General features: G+C 47.9%; 1 non-coding gene across 1 annotated transcript; it reads right to left on the bottom strand.

The window, feature by feature from the left end:
* Positions 1-66: 66 nt before the first annotated feature.
* Positions 67-139, bottom strand: TRNAV-CAC. The gene has a single exon. It is a non-coding gene; the product is annotated as a tRNA-Val (tRNA).
* Positions 140-12005: the final 11866 nt, after the last annotated feature.

The raw sequence follows: 12005 nt of genomic DNA, 5'->3' as shown, positions 1-12005 counted from the left end.
AATAAAGATAAACGGAAAGGAAAAAAAAAAAAGGGAAGAAAAAAAACCCAAGCAAAAAAACACAGGTGTTTCCGCCCGGGATCGAACCGGGGACCTTTCGCGTGTGAGGCGAACGTGATAACCGCTACACTACGGAAACCCGCGCTGGTGCCCCTCTGCGGGCGGCGCGTGATGTTCGCGCCCTCCTGCGCGACCGCCCCGGCCGCTGAGGGGACGCGTCTGTCCCTCGGCGCGTCCCTCGCCTCACGGCACCCTCAGACAAAACCTACCCGAAACGGCTGAGAAACGCCGTGCGGGATTCTAAGTGATTAACGTTAATGAGTAATTAGTGCTTCCAGAGGCCTACTCACCTCAGAAGGCGGCTGAGGTGCGTGTCCCCGGGCTGCGTTTCCGTGGTGCTCCCCTCAGAAAGGGGACAGCCCCAAAAGGAATTTGCCGCTTCCCGCTGAGGGGGAGCAAGAGGGGCTCACCCCAAACCGGCATGCTCTGTTCTTGCACCCTGCTCCAAGCCATGGGGGCTGCCGGCAGGGCTGGGACTGGCCTCATTCTTCAGGCCCGGTTTCACCCTCCAAGCCTGGGCACATCCCCCGGGCCCACCAGCCGAGCCTGGGGCCGGGCGCAGGTTGAGGAGAGCAGGACGTACCGGCCACTTTTGAAGAAGCATCTTTTCTTCCTAAAGCAGCTGCCACCAGATGTCGGTAGAATAGTGGCAACAGGGAGTGGAGCTCCCTGCAGAGCTGCTCAGGAGGGAGAGGATCCGGCCCAGGGGATTGGAAGAGGACCGGCCGTTTTCTGAGCAAAAGGGACAGACACTTGGTGGTCCCCCTTCGCTGGGGCGAAGTTTTCCCTTCCTGCAAGTGAAGCTTCTCTAATGCACAGTGGGCCAGACTCTGTTCTCATCACCAGTGTCTCTCCAAGGCAGTGGGAGCTGTGCAAGAGGATGGGACAGAGCAGGGTGACGTGATGCCAGCATCACTCTGTAGTGAGTTTCCCATCGCTGAGGTTTTGGGTAAAGTCCCTGTTGATGATCCCAGATGGTTCTAGGAATATGCTAGTTCCTCTTCTTTTATCTTAATGCAGTGTTAACAACTCATACACCCATGGCAATCGTTCTTTTTTTTTGTAAAACCTCAGCCCTTGGAATCAGGTGGCAATGTAAGAATGATTTTTCCAGTTTTGTTTTGTTTGTTGAAGTGTGTTTTATGCTCTGCTGACTGCAGAGAAAAGCTTAGAAGGGAGAAATTAATCATAAAAACAGATTAAAGTGAAAAGAACCTCACTTTTATTAAAACTTAATAACATCTAATTTTAATTCTACAATTTTGTAGCTAATCTCTTCATTTGGGGCCAAAAGGGATGGAGAGGAGGTTGTCACATGTCCTTTAACTCCAGCACTTGCCAGTACTTTATTCTGATCTGACTTGCAATAAGGATTAGAACATTACATTAAAGTCCACGACAAACCCGAAGCCTTGGGATTTGTTTGCTTCACGTTGCTGTTAAACATCCCAATGTTGCACTCTTTTTGCCTGCAGCTGGCAGAGCCTGCAGGAGAGGACTCCGGCAGCAACCTTTGCGCTGTGCACCAGCTGAGTGCTCTGGGGGCAAACCTAATCAATAGCTGGGGGCAAAGTCCTCTCCCTAGAGCAGGAGGAAGTGGATCTGTAAGTGACCCAAGACCATCAATGGAAAGATTCAAATGCTTTGGGTTTGGTTTTCTTCCACAGACCTCTTTCAGTCTGGTGATCGGTGGAGAAAGGAGAGCTGCAAACCAGACAGCGCCAGGGAAGAAGCTCTTGGAAGGTACCAGTGGGAGGCAGAGGCAGAAATTAGATGAAAGGCATTGTCCTGCCAGTGTTAACTCCCAAACCTGCATAGTTAAGATATTGTGGTAGTCCCTTGTTAAGGCACCACTGGGCTCTGGTAGTCTTGAGACATACCATGTAGATGGGTTGTGGCCTCTAGATCCTCCTCGCATGGGCCGATCTGGCTTTGAGGGCCCAGACAAAGCTCCCTCTTCATGCTGGTTGCTGCTTGCTGGAATGGCTCCCAGGGATGTTCTTGCTTTTCTTACAAAGATCCATTGTCAGTGACTGCTCAAACTTTGCCCCGCAGGACAAAGAGACTGGCAGCATTTCAGTCTCCCCTCCAGCCCCTGACCTATCCCATTTCCTCTGCTCCCAGGACTTACAACCCCTGCTGCACTGCTCCTGTGTGAGAGCCCTCTCTGCCTCACCGCCCCCCCCCCCCCCCCGACAGTCTCTAGAGCAGTAGGAAGGACTGCCACATAAATACCCAGGAAAAAGAAAGCAGGGGGCTTATTTGGAGGTGAAGGATGGATATTCTCTACTATTGCTATTATCACCAGCATCTGCCCTTTCTGAACAAGGGAACCCTCCCCCAGCCAGCCTTTTCACCAGTGCGCTGAAGGCGGCCATGCTCTGCTTTGTTTGCCTGACACGCTGCGATGGCTGCAGAGTCCCATTCTCCCCTTTTCCTCCCTCCACTCTCTAAACAGCCTGCATGGCTGTTACAAGAGAGGGGAGCTTGGAGCACTGTCGAGCAGGAGAGCTGACAATCAGGACTGGGAGACAACGCTGCCTTGCACAATACCCCCCCAATTAGCCATTCATTTCTGCTACCTCTGAAATGGGGAGCACAGCCCTTGTGCTGGGAGATAAAACAAGAACAGCTTCAATAGCACTGATTTAAATTAGGTCAGGCTAGCTTTTGTGTGGCAGGGACCACACAATAGCAGTCACACGACTGTGGAGGGGAGCAGCATAAAGGAAAAGAGGCCAAGCAAGTGGCACAGATGCTAGGAGTTGGTGGGTGCTGGGAGATGAGGGTTGTATGTACGTGAGTGATAGCAGAGGGGCAGACACTCCAACCAGTACGTGGTGCTAATACATAAAAGGGGGCACATGGTCAGCAGGGGACAGAGAGGTCAAATACTGTCTCTGCAGAAACAAAATTATCAGCTAGTTCTGCCACACCAAGGGATGTGAGAGCACAGTTATGCATCCTGGGAAACTGGTCTTTAATCATAACTGGTTATGAGGCAAAGGGGTGACAATGATGTTGACCCATAACATCCTCCCTGAGCACTAGTGCAAGCCCTGCCGATCATATAGGGGGGAAGGAGGGCAGAGACTTGGGGGCCTTTGTACTAAGGGACTTACTTCTTGTACCTCAGGCCCCCTTCTTCCTCTTCGCAAAAAAAAAATAATTGCAAAGGGACGGTAGTTTTTCTGGAGCATGCAGCAAGTCAGGGTATGATGGAGCCCCAGAGATCTGGGTTGCAATCCCCAGTGTTGACCAGGGTTTGCAATTGCTTTCCCCTCATAAGTTCATCAAAAGTCCACACCTAGCCTGAACACCTGACATGCTATGAAATCCTACACTCGGTTCTTTATCGATTGGTGGGTTTAGGGAAAAATCAGCAACTCCTTCAAAATGATCTCTTAACCCCGGTTCTCAAAGACATCTGAGTGTCTGCCTGCCTTCAGAGAGAGGCCCTGGAGACAGCTGCCCAGGAGAATATAAGCACTGGAGACTAGTCCCAGTTCTCACCCCAGTATCATTAATATTCGTACTGCTGTTATTACAATAGTTATGCAGATGTTCATGTTTATCTGGCAGTGGGAGAACATGAGAGCAGCATGCTTTCTTTAGCAATAACAGCTTGCTCAGAGCTATCAATAAGAGCCTGATCTTTTCAGGCTGGGCTGAGCAAGCTGTTGTCATGGTCTAAATGAGTTTATGCAGGTAAGTCCATATGCAAAGGAACATCAGGTAAGTTTAAAAGCAAGAGTTCACCCCTGTAAGTCTCCCAGGCGGAAACCTCTCACACTGAATGGTCTCTTGTGACCCAGATTGGACTCCTACAGGTAACACTGCTACAGTTGGCCAAAGAACTACTGATGGGAGAAAAGTTGAAAGACATAATCAGCCATTTAATATGGTGTTCTTCAGCCTTTTTGAATCAAAGGACAACCTGATATTCTTTGGCAGTTGCAGGAAAAAGTTGTAAACAAAGACAATACTTATAATTTAAGCAGAATGTTTATTGTATTACAAAGTCATAATTTTCTGGCTAGAATTACAAGCATTATAATTTCAACTACTGATAGTAAAAAAGTGGGTGAGCCAAAGAACTGAGTGTGCCAGCCAGTGCCAAAATGAGAAAACTAGGTTAAACTTTGAATTATCAGTTATTCTTATTCTCCTTCATTTGTTTGTTCACATATGAATGACTTTTTTAAAAACCCAAGACAACTTAGAGTCATTCTGTGGGCCACCTTCTGACCCCCAATGGCCTGCGCAGTTCACAGGTTGATTTAAACATACTGCTTCCTACATGCATAAACAGACAGTAGAATATTCAGTGGCCAGAAGCGGATATTGGAAAGATTCACACTAGAAATATGTTGTCCTTTTTTAACAGTAAGTGTAATTAAGCACCGAAATAGTGCCTGTTGTAGGGAGGTGGCCCTAAAGGCATCAAGCCAAAATGAGACATGTTGCTAAAAGGTATGTTCGTGTTCAGCCAGATGGTCAGAGCTTTGATGCATGAAGCACCAAGTGAAATTATCTACCCAGCTTATGTAGGAAGCCCGTCTGGAGCAACCATAATAGCCCTAATTTCTCTCAAAATACAAATATATGGTTGCTAGTTTTCATTGCTTTACTGCTATGCTATTTAGCATATTTTTAGCCTTTTAGTTGTGAGAACACAACTAAAACAACACAACAACAAAGTCCCACTTTGTTTTTCATTTTGGTTTACTTTCTAAAGCCCCTGTCTACACTGCAGTGAAGACTGAAGGTGCCCAGATACCAAAAGCAGTTTAACTGTGGTAGTGCAAAAATCCACGTTATCTGATTTGTTCTACTATTCTACTCCGCTCACTTGCTGCTACCTCCAGTGCCTCTCCCTGCACGTGGTGCAATACAGAGACAGAAGAGGCAAGACTCCAGCTCTTACAGAAAACTTACAAATGTGATCTCTGTGGGTTCCAAACAAGAAGACATAAAAATCATGTATAATCATGTTAATAGTACACGCATCCATATATATAAATAAATCAGAACAATACAATTAGGTATATATAGCTAGAGATCATTATTCTCAAGCAAATGGCATGACCTGGGATGTTCCTGAGTTGTGATTTTGTACCTCCCAGTATTACTGAGATGGACTTTATAACCTGAAATGCTCACGTGAGTCCTTCAGCTCTCCAGCAACCCAAAAACCACTGCAGAAACAAATATGTTTTGCAGAAGGCTGGTTTATTCCCTGGATATTTATTTGCTGGTTTGGTTTGGGGTATTTTTATTTGTTTAGTATTATTATTATTTGTTTTGTTTATTTCTTCTTCTTTTATCAGCTCCAGCTGAGACAGGAGAGGGTGGGAGGAGGGTTTTGTTCCTCTGGAGATAACAGGAGGCTGTGTCTGTGCAGCCATGGTGACAAGATCCAGGGCGCTTTCTGGCTTCCAAGCAATTTGCTCCCCACCCCTAGCTCACAAGTAAAAGTGGGGCAGGGAGAGAGAGAGAGGAGCTTTTGTTTCTCAAGTACTTCAGCTGTTGCTACTAATTAAGCAAAGAGCTCTAGTGCCTTCCCACCTCCCAAGCCTAAGGAGGATCTAGTTGGGGTGAATGGAGAGTCAAGAGGCTGCACTGCTGCTTCTCAGCATCCTGCTTGCACTATAAGGCTCTTCTGTTTCATCCTTGCTCTGCCACAGCCTTCCTGGGTGACCTGTGGCCAACCCTATGCCTCAGATTCCCTGGCTGCAGGGGGGAAGAAATGAGAGAGACCAAGCTCAGCACGAGGCCAGATGGAAACTACCACCCTGCTGTTCAAGGTGTTATTATCGGTTTAATGCAATATGTTCCCAGCTTCTCAGACATGCTGACTATCAGCAGATTGCTCTTTCCTTCTCCAGCCTTCCCTGGATGTCATCCCCTTCTCTTTCTCTCTCTCTGAGATGCCAGCCCCTTCCCTGAGCTCTAACAGCATTTCTGCAGCCTCCCCAGTGTGCCTCTTTCTAACCTCCTCCAGTGGCACCAAAATGCGCTGGAGGAGCCAGGTGAACTGTCAACAGCCAGGTATCAGGCAAATGGACTTTGCACAGGGCAGTCGTGCTTTTTTTGGACAAGGAGAGCAGGGTGGGTAGAGGGCAGACTTAATGGCAGCTGCAAGGGCTGCAGGGGAAGAAACTACATAGCCTCTGACTGGTTCTGCAACAGGGAATGCATACTGTACCAAAGTATTGCACGCGTGTGGGAAGGACTGCAGAGAGGAAAAGAGGGTGGAGGTGTGGAGAGAGAAAAAAAATTAATGTAGGGAATAGGAATGCTGTAGGAATGCAACAGCCCGTGGAATTGAGGTCCGAGCCCTGGCTCAGCTCTGCAAGATGCCCAGTCACCAAGGACTGAAGAAGTAATCAAGGTCATGGCTGCTCCCCTGTACCTGCGCCCATTGAACTCTGTTGGATATCTTCAGCCCAGGATCTCACAGGGAGAAATTTAGGGCCTCTCTCAGGAACAGATGGTCTCCCACTTGGGCCCCATCTGCCAGGCAACATTGGAGCAGTTGGTCTCTGCAGTACTGAGCAGAATCTTGTTTACTTTCCCCTCATGTCAGCAAGGTGATACGTAGGGTAACTCAGCCCTGCTGTTAGGCCCGGATTTCCAGGAGTGGCCAGGAACTCAAAGGTGCAAGAGCATAACCCAAGAGCCGTCTTTGAGAGGGCCAGGCACTGTGGCATCAACCAGACCTGATCTAAGTCAGAGTCTAGCCCGAGAACAGGGCTGTAGGTGCAAGGGGTCAGGATGTTTTCTGGGAAGCCCTTGATTCACGTGCAGTAAGAAAGCACGTGGGCTAAAGGAGAAAGCCGGAGTAAAGTTTCACAAGGGGCAGCCTGCAGGAGAGGTGCCAGGCGCAATAAGCATGTAAGCCTTGTCCACGATGAATTGGTTAGTGCCCAGACTGCTGAGAAACACATGGTGTGTTTGGTGGAGGTCTTTGGCACTGACCTTACCTGGAGCCAAGTTCTGAGCATGCATTCATGGTTCCTGAATTGAGGGAGGGGGAATAACAAGGCAGCAGCCTGCCCTCTGAGACCCAAGTAAGTGCGATTATCAGGGTGGCTTGGTCATCTAGAAATCCTGGTGAGCTCAGCTTGCTCATCATCAGTGTTTCTGTCCAGGCAGAAAGCTAGTGGCTGCTCTGGAAAAAAGTTCAGCCTTAATGCTCAGAAAACTCTAGTAGAAATCCTTGTCAGCAGGAAAATCAGGGCCTGAACTGGCCCTTGTGCTGGACTCATCCCTCACCAGCTTTCTAAGATGAGGCTGGCTAGGCAGAAGGGGTTGGAGAGATGGACCAGGACCTTACAGCTGCTCCGTCTGTCCCTGCTCAGGGCATAAACAGTCTCCATCCACCAGGGATGTGGGGAAGTGTCTCTAGACAGTATTAAGTACACACAAAAATAGCAAGTGAGACCAGCACCAGCCAAGATTGCTGCAGCACAGCTGATAAAAGAACTTTATTCTTTTCTAGGTTCTGATACTGAAGCCCAGTATCAAGGACTGCAGAGGGTATCATGCATCCGTGCACTAGCGCATGTTTTCCAGAGACCTTGGCCCCAGAAGTCAGGCTGGCGAGGTCCTGCTCTCTTAGGTTGCCAGGTTAGGCAGTCAGTACTCTAATGGTGCTTGGTGAACAGAGGGCACGGAGCATTACTTTATCCCCTCCCCTGAGGGTTCCCATCCATAGAGGCTCCGGCACAGGATGCTGCCTCTGTCAGCTCTGCAGTAATCAACCCAGAGGCAGAAAGTGGAAACTTTCTGGTTGCAGCCACTTAGTTTCATTAGAAGCATCAAAAGAGAAAACAGGCCTCAGGTGGGGCAGTGAGAGGCAGAGACATGCAAGAGGTGGGGGAGAGGGCATTTGCAGCTTTGTTTTACATGTCAGTTGGCAGGTAAGCTTCAGCTAAGGACTGGAGAAGAGAGGTAGGAAAGAGGCGCAGGGAGACAGCCTGAAGCTAGGGCCTGTCACCTGTATTGTTCAAAGAGCTGTCAGGAGATCATACAGCTCTGTAAAACCTGCTCAAACTCTGTTTCATGAGACCAGAAGTAGGTTTGAGCAGAAGTCTTACCCTGCTGCCCTAAGGCTCCCTCCCTGCCTCACATCCCTTCTGGAAGAATTTTGACTGAATTTCTTTTTAAAAACCTTGTGCACTAGAAATTGTATCCCTTTCCCAGAGCTCTGTTCCAGGACTTAATTGTCCCTATCACTGCAAAGAATTTTCACTGATGTCTAGCCTAAGTCTTCCTCATTCAACACAAACACGATACTGTTCAGAGGTGGAATATTAAGGGCCGGAGTCGCTACCATAATAACATATTGATTTCAATGAAGCTGAGCTCAATGGAGAGGAGTCCGCTCAGCCTTGCTCCATCTCCCTTGTGCCCCAAGAGAATGTTTTGTGTTAGACTAAATGCCTCTGTAAGTGCCTCTCAGCTTTGCACTCATTGCGAGCCATTCTGCATAGACACATTGAAGCAGGCAGGGAACAGGATCAGGCCTGTAATCACATTTCCTTTTGGCAGTAGGTATTTTATCAGCCTTGGTCTCTCTGGGCAGTTTGAACTGTGTGGCTGTCTGGCTCTCCTGAGCAGACCTCATAGCCCAGCCAGGCTGGAATTCTTTTGCCAGTAGCAGCCCTCTACCCCTTGCCTCCTGTTTCATTCATGTCCTCACTCAAGAGCAGAAATTAATTCAACTGCACACCTCTAAGCCCTATTTCCCTGCTTAGATTTTTCACTAAGCCATCTCAAATAAAGCAACATGTGCACCCCAGTGACTTTGGGAGGGCTCTGGGAGTGGGACAGAACTGTGCACATCTGGTAGGCAGGTAGTGGTTGGGGGTTTGCTCGCTGACCAGAAGCAGCAGCTGGGATTTTGAATCAGAGAAGATCCATCATATGATGGCTGTCTCTTGTGGTTAATTCTGCCCCACAGTATCTCCAGAGCTGAATCTGCATCTGGCTTCCCTTCGTCTGTGGGTAGCAGCATCTCTATCCTTCTTTCCAGCTCAGAAAAGGGATCTCTCTGGCTAGGAGGGTAGCACAGGTGTTAACAACATGCTGTAGGTCACAAAGACCGACATTTGCATCTCTAGTTCTCCCCGCCTCTGCAACAGCTTTCCATAAGATTGAAAAGGAGGACTGAAGGTTTGACAATGGCCATGACATAGCAGAGCTGTGACTGAGCTAGTCGTTGAACTTGAATTACTGAAATAGGAGGCAGGGCTCAGAGTGGGGTTGTTAAATACTGCAGTAGCTCCTGGATTCTGCTCCTGTTTCCACCAGTGACCCTGGCCAGATCCTCTTGCCTTTATATTTCTCTTTGTTCTGTAGGAAAGCAGGGATCTGCAGGCAGGGAGCAGCAGCTATTTTGATAAATAAGGCAGGAAAAAAGTGACCAAGAGGTCCCAGAAGAACAGATCCCAGATTCCTGAAGTCCCACTCATTAAAAAGTGTTGCCTCTTGTTTCTAGTCCATGCCTACTTTGTGGACACAGATGTTCTATTATTCCCACATGGATGAGCAGTTGTTTTTATGTGAGCCCCTGTCCATGAGCCGCACATCTTCTAGTTAGAAGGGTTTGTTTTTTAGCCTTGGAGATTTCAACAGAAATAATCACGTTTGGAGACACCTGCACCACTCTCCAGTGAGCTCTGCCCTGAGATAAAGAGGGGCTTGGACAGGGAGCCCAGTCAGCCAGGAGATGGAGCAGCTTGCCTCCTCAGCATGGTGCAAGCAGGGGACTAGGGAGAGAAAGCCTGGGCCCTTAGCAGGGCTATTCTCTTTGATGAAGCAGATGTGACCGCTTTTTCATGCCACAACTGCTGTGTGTTTGCGAAGAAGCAAAAAGGCTCACATGTTTGTGGCTCGGGGCTGGGACATGGGGCCTTTCATTTTCTTCAAGGGCTCTTGAGGAAGATCTCATTGTACCTGCTCAGAATTAATTCTGCCAATCCCCGGTCCGATCACAGACTCCCCATGCTGGAGTTCAAGAGATGCCTTCCATTTTCTTTCTTCTGTCTGGGACAATTGATATCCTGGGACAGAGCTGCATCAACAGCCAGGACCTGATTCTAGTGAAGGCTACACAGGCCTGGCTTGGAGCCTCCAGGAATGGGATTCTCCAAGTCTCCCTGCAGCAGCTGCTGGCTGACAGCTTTGTCTCATTCTCCGATGCACATCCCCGTCCCCCAAGCCCAAGGATCCCCTCTGTGCCCCATCAGCAGGAAGTGCTGTTCTGTTTGGGGCTACCTCAGAGCTGCTGGCACAACAAAGCTGTTTTGTTTTTGGCTGAGCACTCGGCATCTGAGCTCTCATGTGGTTGGAGCCCATTTTTTTGCAAGAATGAAAACAGTGGATTAATGAGCTGCTTGTGGCTAATGTGCAGGGTTTCTCAGAACTGGTGCTATTAGAGCCCAGCATCATGTAGGAGGTAAATGGCAGCACATGGTGAATAAAGCAGTGATATAATAGGTTTAAGTAGTCCATTTCCCTTTGGAGTGTTACTGATAACATGCCCAAATGCATACAAGACCATTCCCTTAATGAATAAGACCGCTCTCTGGCAGAGCACACACTGCAGCTCCTCACAAGGGGTTTATTTTTCATCATTTTCATCCAAAAAAAGGCTTGGGGTGTTTGAGTTGGAGTGGGGTGCAGGGAGGGTAGGACAGACACAGAGGAGAAGAGAAGAGCAGAAGAAAAGAAATATGGATGAGAGTAGAAGGGGAAGAGAAATGAAGAAGGGACATAAATAAATGCGGAACAGGCATGTTGTGGTTTGGACCAATATGGTCTCCAGGAGCCCCTGTAAGAGGAACTCATACATACACACACAGAGAATGATTACCGGACATTCGATCCTGTATATTGGATGGGACACGTCTTTCTTTGGAAGCATCATTGTCCACTGCCAGAAGTGAAAGACTGCAAAACGTACAGACATCAATGGGCTGGTGCTCACTCTTCTCTGCTTTAGATATTCAATGCCAAACATTGCCATTTGCCTCTGGTAGTCCCAGTCCATTCAGAATTAGTATCAATTTTTGGTAATTCTACCCCCATCAGTGGAGTTTCTCACGGCTTAACCTCTCTGATCAGCAGGGCTCGCTAATTGCCAGCCTAATTCTGCACTAGTTAAGCATCTGTCAGCTTGTTGGAGATACTCCACACTGACACCACTGCATGTGAGAGCAGAACTTGCCTCTACGCTTTTCCTAGTACACAGTTTACTTTTCTCCTGGGATGTGCATGTGGAGCAGCATTGCCTGAAAAATCTCTTCAAAGCACAATGACCACATGTTTTCTGAATTTTCTTCTAACCACTGTGGTAGGATCCGAATCAGTCTGTCTTGTTATGCAGTAATATGTACTCTTGTGCCAACTAAAGCCTCATTTTCACCACCTTCTGCTAGAATCTCTCTGCAGACGGGACACTGGGTTCAAATCCAGTATCAAATGACCCTAAACTAACAGTTAGGAATTCACCATATGAGGTGAGTTCCACAGAGGTGTAATTCTGTTAGGATCTAGGGGCAACAGCATCTAATTTGTAGCAGAATAAATGAGATGAGGATCACTAAGGATCAGGGTTCCTAAATGATTGATCATTAAGATCCCTCTGAAAGCCTAAATTGGTTATTCACGGTATGTTTAGGAATATAAACATGGTCTGACTGATCCACAGCAGACACGTCCCTATCCCAGAGTACTGGCCCTGGTAGTAAGTAGAGGAAGATACCTAGGACAGTGTACAAGATATAAAGAATATATATAAAGAATAAGGCTTCTCCTACCTGTAGTTTTGTAGCTTCCAGCAATCTGCAAGGACTGCCTGGACGTTGCATCCAGACTATTAAGTTTAATCGCCACTGATAGACCAAACCTCCATAAACTTGTCTAAAACCTTTTGA

This window comes from Aquila chrysaetos, chromosome 12, assembly GCF_900496995.4.
Source record: "Aquila chrysaetos chrysaetos chromosome 12, bAquChr1.4, whole genome shotgun sequence".
In the NCBI taxonomy this organism is placed as follows: Eukaryota; Metazoa; Chordata; class Aves; order Accipitriformes; family Accipitridae; genus Aquila; species Aquila chrysaetos.
This window is presented reverse-complemented; position numbering and strand designations above follow the sequence as displayed.